This window comes from Petromyzon marinus, chromosome 43 (genome assembly GCF_048934315.1).
Source record: "Petromyzon marinus isolate PM22_M1 ecotype Great Lakes invasive population chromosome 43, UKy_Petmar_22M1.pri1.0, whole genome shotgun sequence".
Taxonomy (NCBI): Eukaryota; Metazoa; Chordata; class Hyperoartia; order Petromyzontiformes; family Petromyzontidae; genus Petromyzon; species Petromyzon marinus.
In genome coordinates, this window is record NC_133709.1 from 9,017,682 (window position 1) to 9,036,265 (window position 18,584).

An 18,584-nucleotide genomic window follows, 5' to 3' on the forward strand; every position below is an offset into this window, starting at 1 on the left:
GCGCCACCACTCCACACAAAGACAAAGTTCCCCCGTGTAGCCTTAACAGACTGTAGGGGCAAGTGCTGTTAGCGAGCACCTATGAAGGCCCCCGCTCCACACACACACTCACACACTCTCACGCACACAGGCGGTGGCCTGATTGTTGCTACCAGGAAGAAGGAGAGATTGACATCTCTTTGTTAATGTCTCCACGTGTGTAAGACCGTCGCCTATTCATTTTTAAACAGGAGAGATGTTAATCTATTTAATGTCCCAGCTGTTTGTTGCCGTCGCTACCGCTCACGACGATGATGCTGATGATGATGTGGCTACGCGCGCTCGTACCGCAGCTACTGGGTTGGTGGGTCACGCAAAGATGGCTCCATTATAGATTCAACGCACCGAGCACCTGGTTGGTGTCTGTAGGAGCCGGTACAGCAAGTAGGTTATTAGTTGGGTATATCGGGAGAAGGGGGGGGGGGGCAATTCTCAGCCCAAACTGGGCACCTTCATTAATTTATTTTCAGTAGTTCACAATTAATATTTTAAAAATATATAAATGAATTAATTATATGCGCCCGAGATTCCTAATGTGAGGAACAAAGCGAACCCATCCCCCCAAAATATCGAAGTGAAGCTCCGCCTATGGTCACAATTTATCCACTGCTGGATGAATGCCCACCCAGGCTGCTGTACGGGCGGGTTTTATCTGGAGAGGTTGCCATCGTCATTACTGACACCAGCTTAACACGTTGGCTTTCGCAACCAATATTCAGTTCAGTTCAGTTTATTTTGGTATAGCCCTGTGAGCCATCCGACTCTTGAATCGGGTGCAACCACAACAAAAAAAAACAAAAAAAACACTTCCCACTATGCACAAGAGCGCAGAAGCGTGGTCACCACATATACGTCTTTATATAAGGAACGAAACAGATGGACTTCTCCACAAATCTGGCTGTCGCCCGATGGAGATAGTTGCGATTGCTGGCGAAACGTCGTACTCAGATTGTAAATGTTGTGGCTTGGCTCTCCAACACAACGGTGGTGCTGTACTAGTGACGAATTGGCCACGTTCTGTTTACGTGACAGCCCTTACTAGTTGGCTGTGTCGGGTGGTGGTGGGTTTACACGACACATTTATACAAAAAAAACCCTCTATTATACTGACATCATCATCACAATTCACTAAAACTACGTCCATCATCACCATCAATGCAATTGCCTCCATCCCCATCACTACTACCAACAATTACGACTAACACCACCATCACAATAATCCACACTAGCATCACACCACAGAAATAAGCACATGGATAAAGGCAATCATCATCACCACTCCCTTTCAAACCACTAGAATGTCTAACAACAATATAACCATGATCGTCAACAGCATCATTCTCCATCGTATTACACTGATCACCACCACCACCACCACCGAGCATTAGAAACATTACGTTTGAAATCACCACCACCACCACCGCCCGCAATCCATATCGTCAAATCTATAATAGACAAAGATCCCCCGTATAGGCTTAACAGACTGTTGGGGCAAGTGCTGCTAGCGTAGGAGCATCTATGAAGGTCAACACCACAACGCACTCATTTGAGGCTGAGTCGACCTACGGCACACCCAGGGACGGTTCAGATAATCATCAATGGTGTTGCCCGTGAGCGGGAATCCAACTCGGGTCGCTGGGGTCATAGCGCAGCGCGCTAGCCGCTGCACTCCCGGTCCACATCCATAATAACAACCATCACAATCACTACCATCACATGCAAAGATCCCCCGTATAGCCTAAACAGACTGAAGGGGCAAGTGATGTTAGCGAGCAGCACCTATGAAGGACGGCATGCGAGGGGGTGCGTGGCCAGCACCACGCCCGGCCGCCTTTGTCTCCCCCAAAACTCGTTTGTAATACCGCATCAGGTATTCATTTAAAGCTGAGTCGACCTCGGGGAGACCCAGGACCGCTTGAAATGTTGACCACTTATGTGCTGGTGGTGAGCGGGAATCGAACTCGGGTGCTCGAGTTCGATTGCGCCATTGGAGAGTAGTGGCGGAGTGGTTATCACCACCATCACTACCATCACAATCACCACCATTCATCATTACCATCACTATCACTACCATCACTACTATCACTATCACTACCATCACCACCATCACTACCATCACCACCATCACTACCATCACCACCATTCATCATTACCATCACTATCACTACCATCACCACCATCACTACCATCACCACAATCACTACCATCACCACCATCACTACGATCACAATCACCACCATTCATCATTACCATCACTATCACTACCATCACTACCATCACCACCATCACTACCATCACCACCATCACTACCATCACCACCATCACTACCATCACCACCATTCATCATTACCATCACTATCACTACCATCACCACCATCACTACCATCACCACAATCACTACCATCACCACCATCACTACGATCACAATCACCACCATTCATCATTACCATCACTATCACTACCATCACTACCATCACTATCACTACCATCACCACCATCACTACCATCACCACCATCACTACCATCACCACCATTCATCATTACCATCACTATCACTACCATCACCACCATCACTACCATCACCACAATCACTACCATCACCACCATCACTACGATCACAATCACCACCATTCATCATTACCATCACTATCACTACCATCACCACCATCACTACCATCACCACAATCACTACCATCACCACCATCACTACGATCACAATCACCACCATTCATCATTACCATCACTATCACTACCATCACCACCATCACTACTATCACCACAATCACTACCATCACCACCATCACTACGATCACAATCACCACCATTCATCATTACCATCACTATCACTACCATCACCACCATCACTACCATCACCACAATCACTACCATCACCACCATCACTACGATCACAATCACCACCATTCATCATTACCATCACTATCACTACCATCACCACCATCACTACCATCACCACAATCACTACCATCACCACCATCACTACGATCACAATCACCACCATTCATCATTACCATCACTATCACTACCATCACCACCATCATCACTACCATCACTATCACTACCATCACCACCACCATCACTACCATCACTATCACCACCATTCATCATTACCATCACTATCACTACCATCACCACCATCACTACCATCACCACAATCACTACCATCACCACCATCACTACGATCACAATCACCACCATTCATCATTACCATCACTATCACTACCATCACCACCATCATCACTACCATCACTATCACTACCATCACCACCACCATCACTACCATCACTATCACCACCATTCATCATTACCATCACTATCACTACCATCACCACCATCACTACCATCACCACAATCACTACCATCACCACCATCACTACGATCACAATCACCACCATTCATCATTACCATCACTATCACTACCATCACCACCATCATCACTACCATCACTATCACTACCATCACCACCACCATCACTACCATCACTATCACCACCATTCATCATTACCATCACTATCACTACCATCACCACCATCACTACCATCACCACAATCACTACCATCACCACCATCACTACGATCACAATCACCACCATTCATCATTACCATCACTATCACTACCATCACCACCATCATCACTACCATCACTATCACTACCATCACCACCACCATCACTACCATCACTATCACCACCATTCATCATTACCATCACTATCACTACCATCACCACCATCACTACCATCACCACAATCACTACCATCACCACCATCACTACGATCACAATCACCACCATTCATCATTACCATCACTATCACTACCATCACCACCATCATCACTACCATCACTATCACTACCATCACCACCACCATCACTACCATCACTATCACCACCATTCATCATTACCATCACTATCACTACCATCACCACCATCACTACCATCACCACAATCACTACCATCACCACCATCACTACGATCACAATCACCACCATTCATCATTACCATCACTATCACTACCATCACCACCATCATCACTACCATCACTATCACTACCATCACCACCACCATCACTACCATCACTATCACCACCATTCATCATTACCATCACTATCACTACCATCACCACCATCACTACCATCACCACAATCACTACCATCACCACCATCACTACGATCACAATCACCACCATTCATCATTACCATCACTATCACTACCATCACCACCATCATCACTACCATCACTATCACTACCATCACCACCACCATCACTACCATCACTATCACCACCATTCATCATTACCATCACTATCACTACCATCACCACCATCACTACCATCACCACAATCACTACCATCACCACCATCACTACCATCACTACAATCACTACCATCACTATCACCACCATTCATCATTACCATCACTATCACTACCATCACCACCATCACTACCATCACCACCATCACTACCATCACTACCATCACTATCACCACCATCATCACTACCATTACTACCATCACCACCATCACTACCATCACCACAATCACTACCATCACTACCATCACTATCACCACCATCATCACTACCATCACCACCATCATCACTCCCATCACCACCATCACTACCATCACCACCATCACTAACATCACCACCATAACTACCATCACCACCATCACCACCATCACCAATACCACCATCACTACCATCACTACCATCACTACCATCACCACCATCACTAAAATCACTACCATCACTACCACCACCATCACTACCATCACCACCATCACCACCATCACTACGATCACAATCACCACCATTCATCATTACCATCACTATCACTACCATCACCACCATCATCACTACCATCACTATCACTACCATCACCACCACCATCACTACCATCACTATCACCACCATTCATCATTACCATCACTATCACTACCATCACCACCATCACTACCATCACCACAATCACTACCATCACCACCATCACTACGATCACAATCACCACCATTCATCATTACCATCACTATCACTACCATCACCACCATCATCACTACCATCACTATCACTACCATCACCACCACCATCACTACCATCACTATCACCACCATTCATCATTACCATCACTATCACTACCATCACCACCATCACTACCATCACCACAATCACTACCATCACCACCATCACTACGATCACAATCACCACCATTCATCATTACCATCACTATCACTACCATCACCACCATCATCACTACCATCACTATCACTACCATCACCACCACCATCAATACCATCACTATCACCACCATTCATCATTACCATCACTATCACTACCATCACCACCATCACTACCATCACCACAATCACTACCATCACCACCATCACTACGATCACAATCACCACCATTCATCATTACCATCACTATCACTACCATCACCACCATCATCACTACCATCACTATCACTACCATCACCACCACCATCACTACCATCACTATCACCACCATTCATCATTACCATCACTATCACTACCATCACCACCATCACTACCATCACCACAATCACTACCATCACCACCATCACTACGATCACAATCACCACCATTCATCATTACCATCACTATCACTACCATCACCACCATCATCACTACCATCACTATCACTACCATCACCACCACCATCACTACCATCACTATCACCACCATTCATCATTACCATCACTATCACTACCATCACCACCATCACTACCATCACCACAATCACTACCATCACCACCATCACTACGATCACAATCACCACCATTCATCATTACCATCACTATCACTACCATCACCACCATCATCACTACCATCACTATCACTACCATCACCACCACCATCACTACCATCACTATCACCACCATTCATCATTACCATCACTATCACTACCATCACCACCATCACTACCATCACCACAATCACTACCATCACCACCATCACTACCATCACTACAATCACTACCATCACTATCACCACCATTCATCATTACCATCACTATCACTACCATCACCACCATCACTACCATCACCACCATCACTACCATCACTACCATCACTATCACCACCATCATCACTACCATCACTACCATCACCACCATCACTACCATCACCACAATCACTACCATCACTACCATCACTATCACCACCATCATCACTACCATCACCACCATCATCACTCCCATCACCACCATCACTAGCATCACCACCATCACTAACATCACCACCATAACTACCATCACCACCATCACCACCATCACCAATACCACCATCACTACCATCACTACCATCACTACCATCACCACCATCACTAAAATCACTACCATCACTACCACCACCATCACTACCATCACCACCATCACCACCATCACTACCATCACCACCATCACTACCATCACTATCACCACCATCACCACCATCACTACCATCACCATCACTACCATCACTATCACTACCATCACTACTATCACCATCACTACCATCACCACCATCACCATCACCACCATCACCATCACTACCATCACTACCACCACCATCACTACCATCACCATCACCACCATCACTACCACCACCATCACTACCATCACCATCACCACCATCACTACCATCACTACTATCACCACCATCACCATCACTACCATCATTACCATCACCACCACCATCACTACCATCACAATCACCACCATCATCACTACCATCACCACCATCACTACCATCACCACCATCACTACCATCACCACCATCACTACCATCACCACCATCATCACCATCACTACCATCACCACCATCACTACCATCACCACCATCACTACCATCACCACCATCACCACCATCACCAATACCACCATCACGACCATCACTACCATCACCACCATCACCACCATCACTAAAATCACTACCATCACTACCATCACTACCACCACCATCACTACCATCACTACCATCACCACCATTACCACCATCACTACCATCACCACCATCACTACCATCACTATCACCACCATCACTACCATCACCATCATTACCATCACTATCACTACCATCACTACCATCACCATCACTACCATAACCACCATCACCATCACTACCATCACTACCACCACCATCACTACCATCACCATCACCACCATCATTACCTCCACCATCACTACCATCACCATCACCACCATCACCACCATCACCACCATCACCATCACTACCATCATTACCATCACCACCATCACTACCATCACCATCACTACCATCACTACCACCATCACCACCATCACTACCATCACTACCATCACCACCATCACTACCATCACCACCATCACTACGATCACCATCACTACCATCACCACCATCACTACCATCACCATCACTACCATGAATACCATCACTACCATCACCACCATCACCACCATCACTACCATCATCACCATCACCACCATCACTACCATCACCACCATCACCATCACTATCATCACTACCATCACTACCATCACCATCACTACCATCACTACCATCACCATCACTACCATCACCACCATCACAACCATCACCACCATCACTACCATCACTACCATCACCATTACTACCATCACCACCATCACTACCATCACCACCATCACCACCATCACTACGATCACCACCATCACCACCATCACTACCATCACCACCATCACTACCATCACCACCATCACTACCATCACCATCACTACCACCACCATCACTACCATCACCACCATCACTACCATCACTACCATCACTACCATCACCACCATCACTATCACCACCATCACTACCATCACCACCGTCACTACCATCGCCACCATCACTACCATCACCATCGCTATCACCACCATCACTATCACCACCATCACTATCATCACCATCACAACCATCACCACCATCACTACCATCACCACCATCACTACCATCACCATCACAACCATCACCATCACTATCATCACCACCATCACTACCATCACTATCACCACCATCATTACCATCACCATCATCACTACCATCACCATCACTACCATCAACACCATCACTACCATCACCATCACTACCATCACCATTACTACCACCACCATCACTACCATCAACACCACTACGACCACCATCACTACCATCACGACACCACCATCACTACCATCACTACCACCACCACCATTACTAACACCACCATCACTAACATCACTAACACCACCATCACTACCATTACGACACCACCATCACTACCACCACCATTAGTACCATCACTACCACCACCATCACTACCATCACCATCACTACCATCACCACCATCACTACCATCAACACCAGCACCACCATCACTACCATTACCACCATTACTAACACCATCATCGCTAACACAACCATCACTACCATCACGACACCACCATCACGACACCACCATCACTACCATCACCACCATCACTACAATCACCATCACTACCATCACTACGATCACCACCATTACTACCACCACCACCATCACTACCATCAACACCACTACCACCACCATCACTACCATCACGACACCACCATCACTACCATCACCATCACTACCACCACCATCACTACCACCACCATCACTATCACCACCATCACTACCATCACCACCATCACCACCATTACTAACACCACTATCACTAATACCACCATCACTACCATCACCATCACTACCATCACCATCATTACCAACACCATCACTACCATCACCATCACCACCATCACCACCATCACTACCATTACCACCATTACTACCATTACCACCACTACTAACACCGTCATCGCTAACACAACCATCACCACCATCACTACCACCACCATCACTACCACCACCATCACTACCACCACCACCAGCACTACCATCACCACCATCACTACCATGACCACCATCACCACCATTACTAACACCACCATCACTAATACCACCATCACTACCACCACCATCACTACCATCACCATCACTACCACCACCATCACTACCATCACTACCATCACCACCATCACCACCATCACTACCATCACCAACATCACCACCATCACTACCATTACCACCATTACTAACACCATCATCGCTAACACAACCATCACTACCATCACGACACCACCATCACGACACCACCACCATCACTACAATCACCATCACTACCATCACAACCATCACCACCATTACTACCACCACCACCATCACTACCATCAACACCACTACCACCACCATCACTACCATCACGACACCACCATCACTACCATCACCATCACTACCACCACCATCACTACCACCACCATCACTAGCACCACCATCACTACCATCACCACCATCACCACCATTACTAACACCACTATCACTAATACCACCATCACTACCATCACCATCACTACCATCACCATCACTACCATCACCATCACCACCATCACCACCATCACTACCATTACCACCATTACTAACACCGTCATCGCTAACACAACCATCACCACCATCACTACCACCACCATCACTACCATCACCATCACTACCACCACCATCACTACCACCACCATCACTACCACCACCACCATCACTACCATCACCACCATCACTACCATGACCACCATCACCACCATTACTAACACCACCATCACTAATACCACCATCACTACCACCACCATCACTACCATTACCATCACTACCACCACCATCACTACCATCACCATCACTACCATCACCACCATCACTACCATTACCACCATTACTACCATTACCACCATTACTATCATCATCATCGCTAACACAACCATCACTACCATCACGACACCACCATCACTACCATCACCATCACTACAATCACTACCATCACCACCATCACTACCATCAGCATTACTACCACCACCATCACTATCATCAACACCACTACCACCACCATCACTGCCATCACGACACCACCATCACTACCATCACCATCACTACCACCATCACTACCATCACCACCATCACTACCATCACCACCATCTCTACCATCACTACCATCACCACCATCACCACCATCACTACCATCACCATCACTACCATCACCATCACTACCATCACCATCACTACCATCACCATCACTACCATCACCATCACTACCACCACCATCACTACCATCACCATCACTACCACCACCACCATCACTACCATTACCACCAATACTAACACCACCATCACTAACACCACCATCACTACCATCACGACCACCATCACCACCACCACCGTCACTACCATCACCATCACTACCATCACCATTACTACCACCACCTTCACTACCATCACCACCATCACTACCATCACGACACCACCATCACTACCACCACCATCACTATTACCACCATCACTACCACCATCACTACCATTGCCATCAATACCACCACCATCACCACCATCACTACCATTACCACCTTTACTACCATTACCACCATTACTAACACCGTCATCGCTAACACAACCATCACCACCATCACTACCACCACCATCACTACCATCACCATCACTACCACCACCATCACTACCATCACCACCATCATTACCATCACCAACATCACCACCATCACTACCCTTACCACCATTACTACCATTACAACCATCACTAACACCATCATCGCTGACACAACCATCACTACCATCACGATACCACCGTCACTACCATCACCATCACTACAATCACTACCATCACCACCATCACTACCATCACCATTACTACCACCACCATCACTACCTTTAACACCACTACCACCACCATCACTACCATCACGACACCACCATCATTACCATCACCATCACTACCACCACCATCACTACCATCACCACCATCACTACCATCACCACCATCACTACCATCACTACCATCACTACCATCACGACACCACGATCACTACCATCACCATCACTACCATCACCATCACTACCATCACGATCACTACTACCACCATCACTACCATCACCATCACTACCACCACCACCATCACGACCATCACCACCATCACCACCATCACTACCATTACCACCAATACTAACACCACCATCACTAACACCACCATCACTACCATCACGACCACCATCACTACCACCACCATCACTACCGTCACTATCACCACCATCACTACCATCACTACCATCACCATTACTACCACCACCATCACTACCATCACCACCATCACTACCATCACGACACCACCATCACTACCACCACCATCACTATTACCACCATCACTACCATTGCCATCAATACCACCACCATCACTATCACCACCATCACTACCATCACCATCACTATCACCACCATCACTACCACCACCATCACCACCACCACCATCACCACCACCACCACGCCATCCGCTCTCCATCTTCTTTCTTCCCCACCCCACTTCTTGTCTGCATGAAGGGGAAGAAGAGAGGGGGGTGATTGGGTGGGGGGCCTCAGACCCGTCGGTGGTGGTGGTGGTGGGGGGTCGAGGTGGGGGGTGGGGGGTGGGGGTTGTCTGTTCTGATTGCCTTTTAAATTCCCTGCCAAATGGATGCGAGCAATGTTCGGCGGCGACGGCGGCGTCTGCTAATTGCCCAGATTGACGATAATGGCAACAGCGGCAGCCGACACGAGCACGCATCCATCACCCACCCACCCACCCAGAATTCGTTATAAGTGGCCCCACCACGCTGATGAGACCCACGACATGGGAAACCGGTGGTCGCATTCAGATGATGAGACCCACGACATGCGAAACCGGTGGCCGCACCCCGCTGATCAGACCCACGAAAGGCGGCACCGGTGGTCGCACTCCGCTGATGAGACCCGCGAAAGGCGAAACCGGTGGTCGCACTCCGCTGATGACACCCACGAAATGGGAAACCGGTGGTCGCACCCCACTGATGAGACCCGCGACAAGCGAAACCACTGCACAACCGGGTTTATGCCTATTTACAAAGCTACCGGTGCCGGGGAGGGAGGCCTTCATCCGCGTGTCACTGATGACTGCCCCGATACACCACGCGTACTGTGATGGAACAAGCAAACTATTCCACTCAGGTACCCCGATACACCACACGTACTGTGATGGTACAAGCAGACTACTCCACTCAGCTACCCCGATACACCACGCGTACTGTGATGGAACAAGCAGACTACTCCACTCAGCTACCCAGATACAGCACGTGTACTGTGATAGTACAAGCAGACTCAGCTACCCCAATACACCACGTGTACTGTGATGGAACAAGCAGTCTACTCCACTCAGCTACCTCAATACACCACGCGTACTGTGATGGAACAAGCAGACTACACCACTCAGCTACTCCGATACACCACGCGTACTGTGATGGAACAAGCAGACTACACCACTCAGCTACTCCGATACACCACGCGTACTGTGATGGAACAAGCAGATTACTCCACTCAGCTACCCCGATACACCACGTGTACTGTGATGGAACAAGCAGAAATACTCCACTCAGCTACCCCAACACACCACGCGGACTGTGATGGAACAAGCAGACTACTCCACTCAGCTACCCCAACACACCACGCGGACTGTGATGGAACAAGCAGACTACTCCACTCAGCTACCCCGACACACCACGCGGACTGTGATGGAACAAGCAGATTACTCCACTCAGCTACCCCGATACACCACACGTACTGTGATGGAACAAGCAGTCTACTCCACTCAGCTACCCCGATACACCACGTGTACTGTGATGGAACAAGCAGAAATACTCCACTCAGCTACCCCAACACACCGCGCGGACTGTGATGGAACAAGCAGACTACTCCACTCAGCTACCCCGATACACCACGTGTACTGTGATGGAACAAGCAGACTACTCCACTCACCTACCCCGATACACCACGCGTACTGTGATGGAACAAGCAGACTACTCCACTCAGCTACCCCGATACACCACATTGTACTGTGATGGAACAAGCAGTCTACTCCACTCAGCTACCCCAATACACCACGGGTACTCTGATGGAACAAGCAGGTTACTCCACTCAGCTACCCCAACACACCACGCGTACTGTGATGGAACAAGCAGAAATACTCCACTCAGCTACCCCAATACACCACGCATACTTTGATGGAACAAGCGGAACACTGCACTCAGCTACCACCTCGGATGCCACCGTGGAATGGCTTACATTGCTTACAACATTAAACATACAATTGTCGGTGGACTGCTGATTTCTTTTTTTCAAAACGCCTTAGAAACAAAGAGCAATGCATACGCTCCATTTTGCGTTCGTTTACACACTAAGCGTGGTTATTCATTGACAGATTAGCACGCTGGGCTACGTACGGTGCAAAAGAAGTCCAACATACATATACGTACATTACGCTGTAGCCACATAACATATTCAGGGTTAAACGTTGCATATTCAGATAATCCCAAATACCAATAATTGTCTAATACTACACAACCGCCGTTGTAAATCCACTGCTGGATGAAGGGTCTCTACATTTTGCGTGGATCATCGATGTGCGGGGACGGGGCTCGTTTGACCATACTTCACCACAATGGCCAGTGCGTGTTGGTGATGGGGAGTTGAGACCCAGGCCCTGTTCGGATATTGTTTTAAAATCCCGTCTCAGCTCAATGGGCCTTACTGACTGAACTGATATCGCTCAACCACCGATGTTAGCCGTTCATAAGCGCAGTGTTCATAAGCGGGTTTATAAGCGCAGTGCGATCATCACCGCAGCCACCGTTCCACCACCCTGCATCAGTGTGTTTGTATGCATAAGAGTAGTGTACCTGTGTGTGTGTATATATATCAAGGCCGTAATTATAATATATATTGGGGGGGACACATCCCCCCCAATACTCAAATATGCTCAAAATGCCCCCCCCCAATATATTGCTATAAAATATATTTATTTTCATATTATTGTGGTTATGGTTGTACTTTATTAATCCCTAATCTCTGCCATTGTATACAATGAAACAAGAAAAGGTAAAAAAGAAAAAAACACACAGCAATGTAACACAATACACGATTAGAAATGATTGTAACAAAAATAAAAGTCCATCCTATGTGCTAGTGAATTTTTTTTATATTTTAGGAAATGTTGACTCCGTGACTACGGCATTGGTATAAATACAGCAGTATAAACACACACACACGCGTGTGAGTATAATGTGTCCATATTATAAAATATCACCATACTTCACCACGCTGATCAGTGTTGTGTCGCTAAAACGGCGGGCGCGGGAGTGGTGAATCTAAGACCGGTTTCTAACATCCACGCGCCGCTGGTGTTAGCCACTGGGCGGGGACTCGAACTCAGGTGGGCCGGGTTCATGGCGCAGTGCGGTCCCCACTGCGCCAATTGGTGCGCGCGTGTGACGCGTGGATACGTGCGTGTGTGCATACCAGGGTTGTATGACGCGCGCGCGCGCGCGTGTGCGTGTGTGTGTGTCTAGTGGGGGAGTTCGATTCCCGCTCACGCCTGTCCGCCTTTGTCTCCCCAGCGTTGATGTTGGCCGTGAGCGGGAATCGAACTGGGGTGGCGCCCGGCTTCGTAGCGTAGTGCGCTACACACAACGCGTGCTGTATGCGCATCATGAGATGTATGTGTGAGTCTGCGGGTACTTGTCCCATAAGTCTTTATCTCTGTATACCCTGTATATATAAAATACAGCGATAATCTATGAAGGCCGGCACGGCACACGAGGGGGTGGGTGGCAAACACCACGCCCGGCCGCCTTTGTCTCCCCATTGGCGATGTCGACCTAGGGGAGGCCCAGGACCGGTTCAGATAATCGTCACTGGGTGTTGGCCGTGAGCGCAGCGTAGCGCTAACCGCCACACTACCGCTCCCAACATATATATACACACACAGAATGTTGCTTGACAAGCGTCAAACCGGTAACCGCGTAGTCAACGAGGCGGCAAACCGGTAACCATTTTCCCGGCGTAATGTTTGTCGTGAACCGTGCCCCGATTGGCACGGAGCTCGAACGGACAAACCGCACGGCGCGGCCTGAGTCTCCGTGTGGACCGCTTTCGTTTCTCGTGCGTTAAAGGAGGTAAAAAGGCTGCCGCTGTGATTCCTCGCATACCCTCCTCACGCGGGACGGAGTTGTACGTACTTGCGTGTTGAACTTCATTCGCACCGTACGTAGCCAAACCGCGCTAATCGGAGGTGCGGGGTAAAGCACGCCAAACTACACACACAAATACATTCTAAAGAAAAACGAGTTTTTTTAAAAAATCTATATCACTTAAAAGTGCGCAGCTCCCAGTGGCTTTCTAATATCGGAAGGAAGAGCGTTCCAGACGGCCGCAAATGCGATGGGGCTAGCCAAAATCCGCTGCTGCGAGGTTGCCCGGAGTTCTTAAAGAGGGTGATTGATTGGTCCAACTCTTCCGCGCGGAGCGGATACGTCTTGGAAGACGTGGACGTACCCACCGCACGAGACATCTCCATCGACTCATAGACTAACTGTGCCGCGGGGCTGCCGCTGGGGACACGGAGGTGGGTGGGTGGGTAGGGGGTAGGGGGGGTGAGACTCAAGACGCTTGCGCCGTTCTTTTCAGCTGCCGCGCCTGGAGATCGAAACGAAAAGGGCGAAGCACGGAGGCAGCTTCCTTCGTGTCTCAGCGGAACAACGTAAGAGCAATGTCACTCGTTCGCAAATTAAATAATGGTTACGAGACATGCCTATATATGGTATTGTGCGGAAATCCGGTGACCGGTATTTTTGTCATTGCGGTTACCGATATTGTAAAAAAATATATATTTTAACAACTGTGATATATGCATATGTCTGTGTGTGTACATATAGGTGTGTATGTATGTACAGTACTGTATATATGCGTATTTAGAAATGTGTATAGGTGTATGTGTTTATATATAGTTGTGTGTAGGTATGTATGTGTATTTAAAACTGTGTATACATGCATATACGTTACATGTGTGTGTATATGTATGTAAACCTACACATATATGTATACGTATGTAAAGAGCGGTGGAAGAGCGGTTAGTGCTCTGAGTTCGATTCCAACTCACGGCCAACACCGGTGACGATTACTTGAACCGGTCCTGGGCTTCCCATCGGTCGACTCAGCCTCAAATGAGTACCTGGTGCGGTGTGTAGTAAACATCGCCACTGGGGAGACAAAGGCGGCCGGGCGTGTTGCTGACCACCCACCCTCTCGTGTGCCGTGTCGGCCATCATAGGTGCTCGCTAACAGCACTTGCCCCAGCAGTCTGTGAAGGTTGTATGGGCGGTCTTTGTCTGCTTTTTTTTCTATGTATGCATACGTACACATTGTAATATTACGCACACGTGTAATATAACAAAACATGTATAGGCATTTAGGCACGTATATTTATATATGTGTGTATACACTATAACGCGATCTAACCCAAAAAAAACCCTTTTAATATGAATAACACTGGTCTCGCGAAAGCCTACGTGTTAAACACTACATAGCATGCGCAGTGAGGAGCGGTGGCACGGCAGTTAGCGGCCCCTGTTCGCAATGTGAATATGAACCCGAGCGAGTTCGATTCCCGCTCACGGGCCAACATCGGTGACGAATATCTGCGCCGTTCACGGTCCTCCCCCTAGATCGACTCAGCCATAAAACAAAATTAACATCTGGCCGGGGTGTGTGAACATCAGCGATGGGAAGACAAAGGCGGCCGGGCGTGGTGCTGTCCGCCTACTCCCCTCGTGTGCCGTGCCGTTCATAATTAGAATACGTGGTTGGCTAATAGCATTTGCCACAATAGTCTGTTCAACGCTATACAAGGGGATCTTTGTGTGTTTGTGTATTATATAAGCATGTATGTACAATAAACACGTGTGTGAGCTTTTGTCTCTGTGTACGTGTGTGTGCTTATATGCATAATTACACGCGTGTGTGCAGTAATAAAATAATATACAAATCGAAGGATTGCGAATTAAACTACGCGACTGATTAAACGACTCGAGTCACGAACGGCGCGTCGCGTTTACATGAGCGCGACGCGGTCGCGACATCTGCCGCGTGCGACCCCCTTGTACGCGGCGTGACTATGACCTCCATCATCACCTTCATCGTCATCAGCAACAACATTACCACCACAATCAGAAACGACAACAGCAGCAGCAGCGTCATCATCATCATCAGCGGTTCTATCAGCACCGCCATCAATGCCACTATGATTATTAACATCATCAGCATCATCAACACCATCAACAGCAACACCATCATCAGCATCAGCAACACCATCATCAGCAACACCATCATCAGCAACACCATCATCAGCAACACCATCATCAGCAACACCATCATCAGCATCACCATCATCAGCAAGCATCAACCTCATCAGCAGTATCATCCTCATCATCAAAAGTAACATCAGCACCGCCATCGACTCTATCCCCTCCCCCCTCGTCTTTGATCGTCATCCCCCCCCGCCGCCCCATCTCCCATCACCGCCCCTCCCCTCATCACCATCTCCCCTCATCACCATCTCCCCTCATCACCATCTCCCCTCATCACCATCTCCCCTCATCACCATCTCCCCTCATCACCATCTTCCCATCATCACCTTCCCCTATCTCCCATCTCCTCCGCCGTTGCTATGGTCGCCCCCCCCCCACCGGCCCCCTCCAACGTGCGCGTGACCACGTGACGAGTACTCACGCGGGGGGGGCGGTGGCGGAGCCCCTCCCCTCGACCCCGGTGATGAGTCGCACCCCCCCCCCCCCCGTCTCTGATCCGAGTTTCAAGCCACGTCTCTGATCGGGGGTCTCCCGTGCCTGGTATAAGTTGCGTCTTTTGAGTCCGGGTTCCTGACAGTAGCTCTGCTTTCCTGGTCCCGGTCCCACTGGTGACCTCCGCCCCAACCCCACAGTACCGCCTCTGATCAAAGTTCAAGTCCCGTCTCTGATCTAAGTCACGTACCGTCGTCTCTGGATCCCATCACTCCACGTCTCTAGATTCACGACTCTGTCCCTCTCTTTGTTTTCTGCTTACTCTCGTGAACTCCAGCGCCGCATCTGAACTCAAACAAGCCTCCACGTCTCTGAGATCATGGCCACGTTTCTGATTTCATTTTTTTTTCCTTTGCCAATCTGTTTCTCGGCCAACAACTCGCCTGTCTTTGATCTAAGTCAGCTCACCCGTCTGTGATCCCATCCACGTCTCTTCTCACGACTCCCTCCTCCTTACTTCCCCTCGCTGTCTGTGCCGGCTTCCATTCGTGAACTCAGCGCCGTCTCTGATCTGAGCCAAATCACCCCCCCCCCCTCCCCACCGTCTCTGCTCAAAACTTCACCCTCGTGTTTATCCTCTGTCAACAAGTCTCCGTCTACCGCTCCCGAGTTGAGGTCCCGTCTCTGATCGCGGCCAAAGTCCCCGAGTCAAAAGTCCCGTCTCTGACAATAACTTTATCTCGCCGGTCTCGCAGGGTTGCCCATCGATGTCTCGGCGCGCTCTCAATTCACCCTCACCGCTCCCCCCGTGCCGCCGCCGCTGCCGCCGCTGCTGAGGGTCTCCCGCTCT